Source organism: Mirounga leonina, unplaced genomic scaffold, assembly GCF_011800145.1.
Source record: "Mirounga leonina isolate KUSES-001 unplaced genomic scaffold, KU_Mleo_1.0 Mir_171, whole genome shotgun sequence".
Classification (NCBI taxonomy): Eukaryota; Metazoa; Chordata; class Mammalia; order Carnivora; family Phocidae; genus Mirounga; species Mirounga leonina.
In genome coordinates, this window is record NW_023270436.1 from 23594537 (window position 1) to 23606772 (window position 12236).

General features: G+C 44.4%; 1 protein-coding gene across 5 annotated transcripts in view; it reads left to right on the forward strand.

The window, feature by feature from the left end:
- Positions 1 to 6393: 6393 nt before the first annotated feature.
- Positions 6394 to 12236, forward strand: part of RNF185 (ring finger protein 185) — a 36380-nt gene continuing 30537 nt past the window's right edge. For 2 of the 5 annotated variants that reach the window (XM_035017398.1, XM_035017397.1), the window contains exon 1: positions 6394 to 6525. The gene's annotated coding sequence lies outside the window, so the exon portion shown is untranslated. The remainder of the gene's footprint in view (positions 6526 to 12236) is intronic. The other 3 variants (XM_035017396.1, XM_035017399.1, XM_035017400.1) reach the window with 2 other exon arrangements.

Here is a 12236-nt window from a genome sequence, read left to right on the forward strand (position 1 = left end):
CTTACTTTCTGTGTGATCTTAGGCAAGTCCTTTTGCCTCTTTGTGCCTCATTTGTAAAATGGAGATGAGAATAATGCCTATACCATGAGGATTAATGTGAGTGTATTTAGGGTACCTCAGTGGCTGACATACAGCAGCCTTTGATGAGTAGAATGGGATTTGAGGACAGGAGCCAGGCAGGATCACAGCATGACTAATTTAATGCTCAGTTCCCCAGGTTGCAGAATGTGGGCTCCTTCCATTCTCCCAACTGACTCCAGCTTGCTAGTAGGGTCCTAAGATGTTCAGTAGATCTTATCCACACCCTGAGTTCAATCTTGGGTTCCACTTCCCCTCCCTAGGCAGCTTAGGACAAGTCCCTTATCTTGACTGGATCCCCATGATATAATCTATTGATTGGTATGCTCACACCTACCTCTTTCTTTCTTTTCTTTCTTTCTTTCTTTCTTTCTTTTATTTTTTTTTACTTCCCAGGGACAATGGTAAGGATCAGGGAATAAAAAAGGAGCTCACTGACATTATATCATGAATAGCTCATGAGTCGTTCATGTGGCATGAGATCCCACCCCCAGAACTGTTGGGAAACGGGGCAGAATGGGTCCTGAGAGCTCTGTCCAGCTCAATGTGGTGGCCACCACATTGGGGGCCTCGGGGTATGGGACAGAATGACACTGAGGGCAAGAATCACAACCCACCTATTCAGATGGCACTTGACATTTATATTCTCACGAAGCCCAAGTGGTAGGGCTGCCAGATAAAACAGAGATGCCCAGTTATATTTGAATTTCAGAAATCAGTGAATAATTTTTAGTTTAAGTGTATGCTCCGAACATTGCAATTATTTTTTGGTTATCTGAAATTCTAATTTAACTGGTTGTCTTGTGTTTTTTATTTGCTACATCTGACCACCCTACCCAGCAGTGAGATGAGGATAAGCAGGGCAGTAACTCTTCATCCTACTTCACAGTGGAGGCACAAGGAGGAGATAGGACTTGCCCAAAGCTCTGCTGCTTATCCACCTTTTCAATCTACACAGGGCTCTTTGGCTGAGGTTGAAACCTGGGTTGTTTGTTGGCTCTAACTCAGAGAACTTAGCTCACAACACGCCCTTCCCTCCTGGGGTTGGACTGGCCTTTGAGGCCCTAGAAAAGCCCTGGGAGTCTAACTCACTCAACAGGATTGAGAGGGTGGGGTGGAGCATAAAAGAAGGATCAGGAGGCCAGATGGGGATCTGACTGCAGAACTCAGGCCCTAGTAGACTAAATAATAAATTTAGTTATTTCTACAGCCAAGGACTCAAGTTCTCAAGCACAATTGTTGTTGTTGTTTTAAAGATTTTATTTATTCATTTGACAGAGAGAGTACGCACGCACAAGCAGGCAGAATAGCAGGCAGAGGGAGAGGGAGAAGCAGGCTCCCCACTGAGCAGAGAGTCAGGCATGGGGCTTGATCTCAGGACCCTGGGATCATGACCTGAGCTGAAGGCAGACACTTAACCAACTGAGCCACCCAGGCACCCCTCAAGCACAGTTTTATCTGTGAATTTGCCCAAAGTCAATAGCAGATGGGAGTTAGAGCTAGAACCAGACTTTGGGCCTCTTGACACCCAGCGCTCTTCTTGCTGCTCTTGGGTCTGGACAAGAGGTTCCAGGGAGGAGCCCCCTCATGCCCAGACTAGGGAGATGGGAGCAGGAAGGCCTGTGGGGACGACAGGGTAGGCCTTTCTGGAGCCCACAATGTTTGGTCCAGCCTCTGCTGCCATCTAGTGGGCACTCAAAGCCAGCACTTCCTAGAGAAACTGAACAAAGGCTGTCTTTCCAAGTTTCTGGTCCTTTTTTGCGCCTTCCTGGTCCTTCTTGTCTGGGCTCTGCCCTCTGACTCACTGTAGAACCCTGACAAGCCCTTTGCCTCTCTGGCTCTCAGTTTTCTCTCTTGGAATAAAGATTCTCCAAATAGCAGCCGGCCTGATCTTTCTAAAACACAGCCCTGGCCAGGTCTGTCCCCTGACCCACCCTGGCCTTCAGGTTGAAGTCTGTCATACCCTACAGGATCTAAGCCTACCAGATCCCCACTTCTCTGCTCTAGTGACATAGAGCTATTTTCATTTCCTTAATCACCAGTTCCTCTTAAGGCCTTTGTATATGGCCATTTCCTTTGCCTAAAACACTCTCTTTTACCTAGCTTATTCCTACTCATCCTTCAAGTGTCAGTTTAATTACCCGCTCCAGGAAGCTCTCTTTCTTTTCTTTTTTTTTTTTTTTTTAAAGATTTTATTTATTTATCTGAGAGAGAGAATGGGAGACAGAGAGCATGAGAGGGGGAGAATCAGAGGGAGAAGCAGACTCCCCGCTGAGCAGGAAGCCCGATGCGGGACTCGATCCCGGGACTCCAGGACCATGACCTGAGCCGAAGGCAGTCGCCTAACCAACTGAGCCACCCAGGTGCCCAGGAAGCTCTCTTTCTTGACGCCTTCAACCCAGGATGGGCAAGTGTACTTTAGGTCCCCACAGAAGATTGATTTAGGTCTCAAATAAGATATGACCCTGGAAGAGATCAAATAGTTGTCCATTCAGTCCATTCAGCCCATCCGTGGGCTCAGGGTTCAAACTAACCTGATTTCCCATCCCACTCTGCCACCGTTGGGCAGTGTGAACATCAGCTCCACCTCTCCGAGTTCCTTTCTCACAGGTGAATAAGTCACACTCTGTCCACCAGTTCTGGACAATAGAACTCTAACGTGAGCCATAAACATAATCTAGAATTTTCTAGCCAGTTTAAAAAGTAGAAGAAACAGGGGAAATTAATTTTCATGATCCATTTTTATGTAATCCATGCATAAAATATTATTTCAACATGTAATCAATATTTTAAAATGATCAATGATCTATTTTACATTCTTTTCCTCATACTAAGTCTTTGAAATCTGGTGTGTATTTCACACTTAATGTGTGTCTCAATTTGGATTCCACTTCCTCTGTGGAAGGATTGGAGTTGAAGAGGATTAGGGGACGCTTTCTCTGGCTTTTTCTCCCTTCTCTCTGCACACATGGTCTTCTCTCTGAGCTTCCTGTACCCATGAGGAGAGGTTGACCCCAGCCTAGGGTGAGGGGGGGATGGGCCAGGCCCAGGGAACATTCTCCCCCAAGTCAGATGAGGAGACTGGAGGAAAAAGTGATGCCACCTACCAGAGCTGGGCTGGTTCCTAGGAATCTTTTTTCCCTTCATTGAACAGAAGAAAGAACTGAGGCTCAGAGAAGGGCAGGGACCTGTGACCCTCAACAGATCCAAGAAGCCAGAAGGTCTACCAGACTTCTTGCCTCTCCTCACCTGGCAGATACACATCTGAGGCCTCAAGTCCTTAATCATAGCTTTCTTCTACTCAATTACTTGCCTTTTCCCACTATTCAACCTTCCTGGCCCTTCAAACTACTTGACTGATATTCCTGATCCCTCTGAGGCTCTGCAGTGGCCTCCTACTTGTCTTGTGCTCCTAATCTCCACCCCTCTCCTCTGTACTCTGGAGAAGATCTGAGTGCCTCTGCATGGATTCCCACTACCCCCTGCCCCAGCCTTTTCCTTCCTTTCCAGCCCCATCCCTCCCTCCATGCCTTCACAGCACCTCCTCTCTGGCCCAGATGGTGAGGTAGCATTTCAACAGGTGCTGGTTTTGTAGGCAGATTCCAATCTTGAGTGTGAGTTTTACCAGCTGTGTGGCATTGGGTATGTTGCTTAACTTCTCTGGGCCTCTAGCTCCTCATATGTAGTAATACTTGCTTCATGATTCGGGGGCGAGGATTAAGTTGCATAAAACCCTTAGCACAGTGTGTAGCACATTAATAAACATTCAATAAATATTAGCTGCCAGTATTAGTATTAATATTAGTATCAGAAGAGGAAGGGGAGAGGAAGGAAGGGGGCAGGAGGAAGGTTAGAGCTGTTAAAATGGGAGCCCTTGGGATGCTCAGAGCAAGCAGAGGAAGAAATCAGAACATTTCTATTTATTTTATTCTTTCCCACTGGAATGAATATTTTTTATTTGTCATAATTTGTTGTAAGCATTAAATAATATTAAATCCAGGCTGGGTCATAGCAGGATACATGCAAACATCACCAACAGTGTGCTTTTGTGGCCCATAAGTGTCTTAGTGTGCTAAAATAGAGAAGATATTACTCGATATATATATATATATATTTTAAAGATTTTATTTATTTATTTGACAGAGAGAGACAGAGCGAGAGGGGGAATACAAGCAGGGGGAGTGGGAGTGGGAGAGGGAGAAGCGGGCTCCCCACTGAACAAGGAGCCGATGTGGGACTCGATCCCAGCACCCTGGGATCACCACCCAAGCTGCAGGCAGACGCTTAACCAACTGAGCCACCCAGGCGTCCCTGGAAATTTTTAATTAAATGATAAAATTGTGTAAACTTCAAAAAAGTTTTCCCTTACCCATTTGTAAAATGGAGATAACTACCAAAACCATTCAAAGGACTACTGTGAGGGTCAAATGAACTGTTGTGAGGAGCGTGCTTAGTTAAGCTCAGCAAATGTTAGCTATTACAATTTTCAGGATAAATAGTCTGTTAGTTTTGTGATCACATGTTCAATATTTTTCCTACTAGGCATGAAAGCAAAGATCTTATCTTGTCTCTTATCACCAGTCCCTAGCACAAACAAATATTTGATAGATAAGTAAGTAAATTGGCTAAAACCCAGGAACTCCCCCCCCTTTGGGGGATAAATTTTAGTAACTTAAGTAACAGTTGCAAAAAGTATATTAGGAACTCCCATGTACCCTTTACCTAGATTCACTACTTTTTTATATTTTGCCTCATTTGCTTAATCATGCCCCCTCATACACACACACACATGCATTTTTCTCTGAGTAATCCGAAATTAAGTTGGAGACGTTGTGCCCTTTTACCCCTAAATACTTCAGTGAATATTTCCTAAGAACAAGGACATTCTCTTAACATAGCCACAATATAGTGATCAAATCTAGAAAATTTAACATTGATACAATAGGCATTAAGAGCTAGTTCACAATCAATATTCAAATTAGTCACTTGTCCCAATATTGTACATTATACCTATTCTGCTTCCTATCCTCCCCTCCTGAATCCAATTTAGAATCACACACCACATTTTGTTGTCATGCCTCTAATCTCTTTAAAACCAGGATAGTTCCTCAGCCTTTCTCTGTCTTTCATAATACCGAAAGTTATTTTGTAGAGTGCCCTTGATTTGGTTTTATTTCATGCTTCCTTGTGAGATTTGGGTTATACATTTTTGACAGAAATAATCACAGAAGAGATGTGTCCTTCTCAGTGCATCTTATTGGAAGGAACATGATCTTTACTTGACCTATAATTGGTAACGTTAACTTTGATAACTTTTTTTTTTAAGATTTTATTTATTTATTTGACAGAGACAGAGATAGCGAGAGCAGGAACACAAGCAGTGGGAGTGGGAGAGGGAGAAGCAGGCTTCCCGCTGAGCAGGGAGCCCGATGCGGGGCTCAATCCCAGGACCCTGGGATCATGACCTGAGCCGAAGGCAGATCCTTAACGAATGAGCCACCCAGGCGTCCCTAACTTTGATAACTTTGATTCACTTGTTCTTCGAGGTTATACCTCTGTAAAATTACCATTTTCCTTTTGTAATCAATAAGTAATTTATGGGAGGCACTTTTAATGTGTAATTACCCTGTTCCTCTAGTTTTACCATTCATTATTGATTTTCTAACTCCATGAATTTTGTTAGTTGGCATTCTACTAAAAGGAGGGGTTTTCCCTTCTCCCTATCCATTTACTTCCTTATTTATGTCAGCAAAGACTCATGGGCTACCGTTTTATTCCATTAGTTACATTCTGTCACTATCATATATTTTGACGCTCCAACTGCCCCGATTTGGCCAGCGGTATCTCCTTCAAGTTAGCTCCTGTGTCTTAACATGTTCTCATCATTCTGATTCCCATCAGCCTTACATTCTGATGCAACAAGATAGTCCAAGCTTTTTTTTTTTTTTTTAAGATTTTATTTATTTATTTGACAGAGACAGAGACAGCGAGAGCAGGAACACAAGCAGGGGGAGTGGGAGAGGGAGAAGCAGGCCTCCCGCGGAGCAGGGAGCCCGATGTGGGGCTCGATCCCAGGACCCCGGGATCATGACCTGAGCTGAAGGCAGACGCCCAACGACTGAGCCACCCAGACGCCCCGGCTTATTTGGTACTTTCCCTGCGCGGACCCAGGCTCTTTGAAAAGCTGCCAGAAAGTCCGTCTCCCCGCTTCCTGCCCTCAGGAGGAACCTTACAGCCCTTCACCTGGGCGGAAGAACGGCGCAGAGGACCAACCTTTTCCGGTTGTGGCCGGAAGTCCTCCGAGAGGCGCGGCTTTGCGTCAGGTGACCGGAGTCTGCGTAGGAGGGATCTCCGGTTTTACCGGACAGCCTGAAGGGACTGAGTGGCAGGGTGCCGGCGGATGGATAAGCTGGGGTGGCTTCAGCGGCGTTAGCTGAGCAGAGGCAGGTACATGATGGGCTCGGGTGGCAGCTTAGGGGTTCATCAAGGTTGAGGGAGGCGGGCAGGGTTTCTGCTTTAACCGGGCCCACAGGCTGAGACACCTGGCCCAGCGGCGCAGAGACAACAACCCCGGCTCTGCCCGGGACCCTCCGCCCCGGAATAGAGGTCCCCCTGGCGTTGTGGTCTTCTGTCCTGTGATTACAGTTTTGGGAAACTGAGGCCCCGAGAAGGGAAAAGGCTCCCACGAGCTCTCCTTTCCGGGCAGGGACTCACTCTAACTCTTGTTTCTGTCCCCGGCTCGAGACCGCCTCTCTCAGGTGGATGTGCTTTAAATGATTTTGCCTCGGGTGGAGAGGCCGGGGTCAGAAAGCGTGGTCAACAGAGTTGGGCTTGGGGGTGAGAGAGCCGAGAGACTTCGCCGCTTATAGCCAGTTGTGCGTTATTGGCCCAGTCCATTCCCTTTGTTGAGCCTCAGTTTCCTCGTTTGTGAAACAGGGCAGCGTTCCTCAAAATAAGGTCTTTTTTTTTTTTTTTTTTTAAGATTTTATTTATTTGACAGAGAGAGACACAGCGAGAGAGGGAACACAAGCAGGGGGAGTGGGAGAGGGAGAAGCAGGCTTCCCGCGGAGCAGGGAGCCCGATGCTGGGCTCGATCCCAGGACCCCGAAATCACGACCTGAGCCGAAGGCAGACGCTTAATGACTGAGCCACCCAGGCGCCCCTCAAAATACGGTTCTTACACTGGTCTGTTTTGAAATGTCCCGGGATGCATGCTTTACAGTGCAGGACTCAAGACCTCTGATTTAGAATCTGGGTCGGAACCTGGGAACGTTTTGAACATATACCTCGGGGGTCCTGTACATACTGGTGTTTGAAGCCCACTGATTTGAAGTGCTTTCCTGCTGTGAGCACTAGATACACACTCTTTGCTTTGCGGCAGCTGGAGCCGGTTCCGGATCTTTGAAAGAATTGGGATGTTTAGACCAGAAAAGAGAACAGTAGAAGGAAACTGGCCTTAAGAACGGGGAAAAAAAATTGTTATGGTGAAGAGTGCTTCACTTTTATCTTTGGGGTTGAAAGTGGCAGAACTAGGACCAATAGGCGGATTCTATTGACTTAATAGAAGAACTTAATGCTGGTCAGAGGTGACCAGCAATGGAGTGGATTGCCTCCAAAAGTAATGAACTCCCTGGTATTAGATGGAAGTCCTTTTCAACTTGAAATGTCTGATTCTGAGTAACTATTTTCAGTCTGTCTGGTGCTGATTGACTTCTTTTTTCTGTCCTCTTTTCTTAACACCTACCCCCCCCCCCCCCACCGCCCGCCTCAGCCTACATTTTCTAGAAGTAAGGCCAGTGGGTATGAAATAGTGTAATCTGTTCCTGGTTGTCCTGTGCACCATCCTTTTTTTCAGGGACTTTGGAATGGCCCATCTGATAAGGGCTCCTTAAATGTTTGTTGAATAACTAAGGAGGTACCCCACCCCCATTGGTTTGTAGCTTATGTTTTTAGAGTAACTTGGAAATGCTGCTAAAGACTTTGTGTTTGATCAGGAGAAGCCAGTGAACTCTTTGGATCACAGAATTGAGGAGCCTCGGTCAGAAGGGCCCCTCAGGGTTGTTTAGGCCAGCCTTTCCTCCCTGGGACATAAATTCCTCTTTTAATCCTCTCTCCAGCAATGCCTTGTATAGCTCTTGTGTCTAATGAGAGAATTTTTGCAATCTGTCAGCTAACTTTTCATCTAGCATTTAAAAACCAGTCCTCTTAGGGACTGCCAGTTCATCCTCCCTAACATACAATCTACAGGTAATGCTTCTGGCATTATCTTTAGTTTTCTTTTTAGATTTTACTTATTTGAGAGAGGGAGAGCAGGAGTGGGGGCGGGGCACAGAGGGACAAGCAGACTTCCCCCTGAGCACAGAGCCCTGGGGCTCATCCTAGGACCCTGAGCTCATGATCCATGCGCCCCTAGCTTATCTTTAGTTTTCTAATCAAACGTTGAAGTTCCTAAAAGCAGGTTGCTTTTTCAAAACCTGTAAGAATGTGGGCGCCTGGGTGGCTCAGTCGTTAAGCGTCTGCCTTCAGCTCAGTCCATGGTCCCAGGGTCCTGGGATCGAGTCCCACATTGGGCTCCCTGCTCGGCAGGAGGCCTGCTTCTCCCTCTCCCACTCCCCCTGCTTGTGTTACCTCTCTCGCTGTGTCTCTCTCTGTCAAATAAATAAAATCTTTAACAACAACAACAACAAAACCTGTAAGAATGCCTACATTGCCCTATGGAGCAAAGATTCCATATTATGACCCACTTCTGCTCACATCCTATCCCCCTCCCGAAAAATAGATTTTGTTGAGCCAAGACTTCCTGCTTGTGTTTACCTTCCTGCTTTGTTTGTGTTTCCTAGGACAAAAACAAAAAAACCATTGTGAAATGCTTATTCAGATATTATCCAGGTGCTGGGTAAATGATTGTAATTTGGTGATGTCTTTAATACTTCTTAATCTGAAATTTTCCTTTTAAAAAAGTACCTGAATCGGCATTTCCAAAGTGTGTTCTTCAGGCCACTACTCTGAAGAGATGCCTCTGAAAAAAGAGTTCCATAGTAAAAATAAGTTTGGAAAATGCTGTATATCATTATCTTTTCTTGGAACTTCTCAGTTCCAATGTACTGGGATGTCCTATAATAAAGAAACATACCTAATCTTGTTTAATCTAGTGTTGCCAAACTTAATTGATGTGCAGTACTTTTTTTTTTAACTGAAGCACACATTGGCAAATTCTTTTATTTATTTATTTATTTATTTATTTATTTATTTATTTATTTATTATTTAAGTAATCTCTACACCCAATCTGGGGCGTGAACTCATGACCCTGAGATCAAGAGTCGCATGCTCTTCTGGACTGAGCCACCCTGGTGTCCCTCACATTGGCAGATTCTCATCTAGAGAGTCTACAGTTTATGGCATGTGGGCCAAATCTGGCTCCATTGCCTGTTTTTGCAGGGCATGTGAGCTAGGGATGGATTTTACATTTTTAAATGGTGGGGAATAAATCCAAAAAAGAATAATGTTTTGTGATCTGTGAAAATTATAGGAAATTTAAAACTATAAATAAGGTTTTATTGGAACACAGCCACACCCATTAATTTACAATTGTAGTCTTTGGCAGAAGAGTTGAGTAGTTGCCCCAAAGACCATATGGTTCACGAAGTCTAAAGTATTTACTGTATGGCATTTTACAGAACTTACCAGCTCCTGGTTTTTTCATGTACATTTTTTAACTCTAACTTTTTTACATTTTTAACTTTTTAAACATTTTTTAACACTTTTAAGCTTTTGTATAATTTATTTTGAAATAATTTTAGACTTGCAAAAATAATACACAAACTTCCTGTATACTTTTCACCCAACTTTCCCTAATGTTAACATTTTACATAACCATGTTAAAATTAACTAAATAAGAAATTTAACATTAATACAGTACTACTGACTAATATATAGACTTTATTCAAATTTAGCCATTTGTCTACTAATGTCCTTTTTCTGTTCCTGGATCCAGCCCAGTTTCCACATTGCATTTAGTTTTCAAGTCTCCCGAGTCTCTAGTGATCTGAGACAGTTCCTCAGTCTTTTTTGTCTTTTGTGACTGTGAACTTCATTTTTTTTTTAAAGATTTTATTTATTTGAGAGAGAGAGAGAAGGCACAAGCAGGAGGAGGGGCAGAGGGAGAAGCAGGCTTCCCACTGAGCAGGAAGCCCCATGGGGGGCTCAATCCCAGGACCCTCGGATCATGACATGAGCTAAAGGCAGAGGCTTAACTGACTGAGTCACCCAGGCAACCCGACTGTAAACTTTTGAAGAGGACTGGCCAATTTTGTAGAATGTCAATTTTTTTTTTAAATGGAATTCACATATCATAAAATTCACCATTTTAAAGAGTACAATTTAGTAGTTTTTAGTATGTTCACAAGGTTGTGTAATCATCACCACTATTTTAATCCCAGAACATTTTCATGTCCCCCAAAAGAAAACCTGTACATGTTAGCAGGCACTCCTTATTCTCCCCTCTTCCATCCCCTGGCAACCACTAATATGGATTCATATAGTATGTGGCCTTTTTACAGTATGTGGCTTTTGTGTCTGGCTTCTTTCATTGCATATGTTTTCATAAGGTTCATCCATGTTGTGACCTATATCGGTATTTCATTACGTTTATTGTATGGTTACACGACATTTTGTTTATCCATTCATCAGTTGATTGACATTTAGGTTGTTTCTGCCCTTTGGTTACTATGACTAATGCTGCTGTGAACATTCATGTACACGTTTTTGTTTGAACATATTTTCAGTCCTCCTAGATGTGTCTCCTTAGGAGTGGAATTGCTGGGTCATATGGCAGCTCAATGTTTAACTTTTTGAAGAACTGCCAAACTGTTTTCCACAGCAGCTGCACCATTTTACATTCCCATTAGCAATATGTGAGGGTTCCATTTTCTCCACATCCTCTTCGACACTTGTTATTGTCCCTTATTGTTGTTGTTATTATTATATCCACTCTAGTGGCTGCAAAGTGGCATCTAATTGTAGTTTTTATTTTCATTTCCCTAATGACTGATGATGTTGAACATCTTTTCATGTGCATATTGACCATCTGTGTGTCTTTGGAGAAATGTCTATTCAAATCCTTTGTCCATTTTATAATTGAGTTATTTGTTATCATGCAGTTTTGCATGTAAATATTCAGAGAGTTTGCAGATTCCCTGAAGCCCCTTGAAGTAACTCAGAGTGAGCTGAACTGCAAAATCTGAGGCAATGCCAGTAACTCCCTGATCTGAATGGAGTTGGATTTGGACATGCTGAAGTGCAGAGTAATTGTCCCTTTGAAACTGCTGACCATTCAGAGCTTCTTCTCTCAAGCCCAACGACTGCTGATCATGCAGAGCTGGGATGGCCATAATCAAGTAAAAGGGGTACTATGGTATTATTTGAAATGTGGTAAGACCACTAAGAGATCCTGCCATCTGAGAGCTACTCTCGTGGTTGTCTGGTCACAAGCAAGGAGTAGAGGAGTCAGTGGTGGTTTGGATTACTCCGGACTTGTGATATTGGGACAGCTGTGTGGGGTGGCAAAGCTACCGGTGCACCCATGCCTCTTTTGACCCCAGAGCATTTGGCTATAACCAGACCATTCTGAACATATAGTTAAAAAATAAAACAGGGGCGCCCGGATGGCTCAGTTGGGTAAGCATCCAACTCTTGATTTTGGCTCAGGTTGTGATCTCAGGGTTGTGAGATCAAGCCCTGCGTTGGGCTCTGCAGTGGGTGTGGGAGCCTGCTTAAGATTCTCTCTCTCGGGGCACCTGGGTGGCTCAGTTGGTTAAATGACTGCCTTCAGCTCAGGTCGTGATCCTGGAGTCCCGGGAGTCCTGAGTCGGGCTCCCTGCTCAGCAGGGAGTCTCCTTCTCCCTCTGACCCTCCCCTCTCATGTGCGCTCTCTCTCTCTCTCCCCTCTCACTCTCAAATAAATAAAATCTTAAAAAAAAAAAAAAAAAGATTCTCTCTCTCTCCCTTGGGGCTCCAGGGTGGCTCAGTTGTTTAAGCATCTACCTTCAGCTCAGGTCATGATCTCGGGGTCCTGAGATCAAGTCCCACATCACTCCCTGTTCAGCGGGGAGTCTGCTTCTTCCTCTCCCTTTGCCCCTCTCCACCCCCTTCCCCGCTT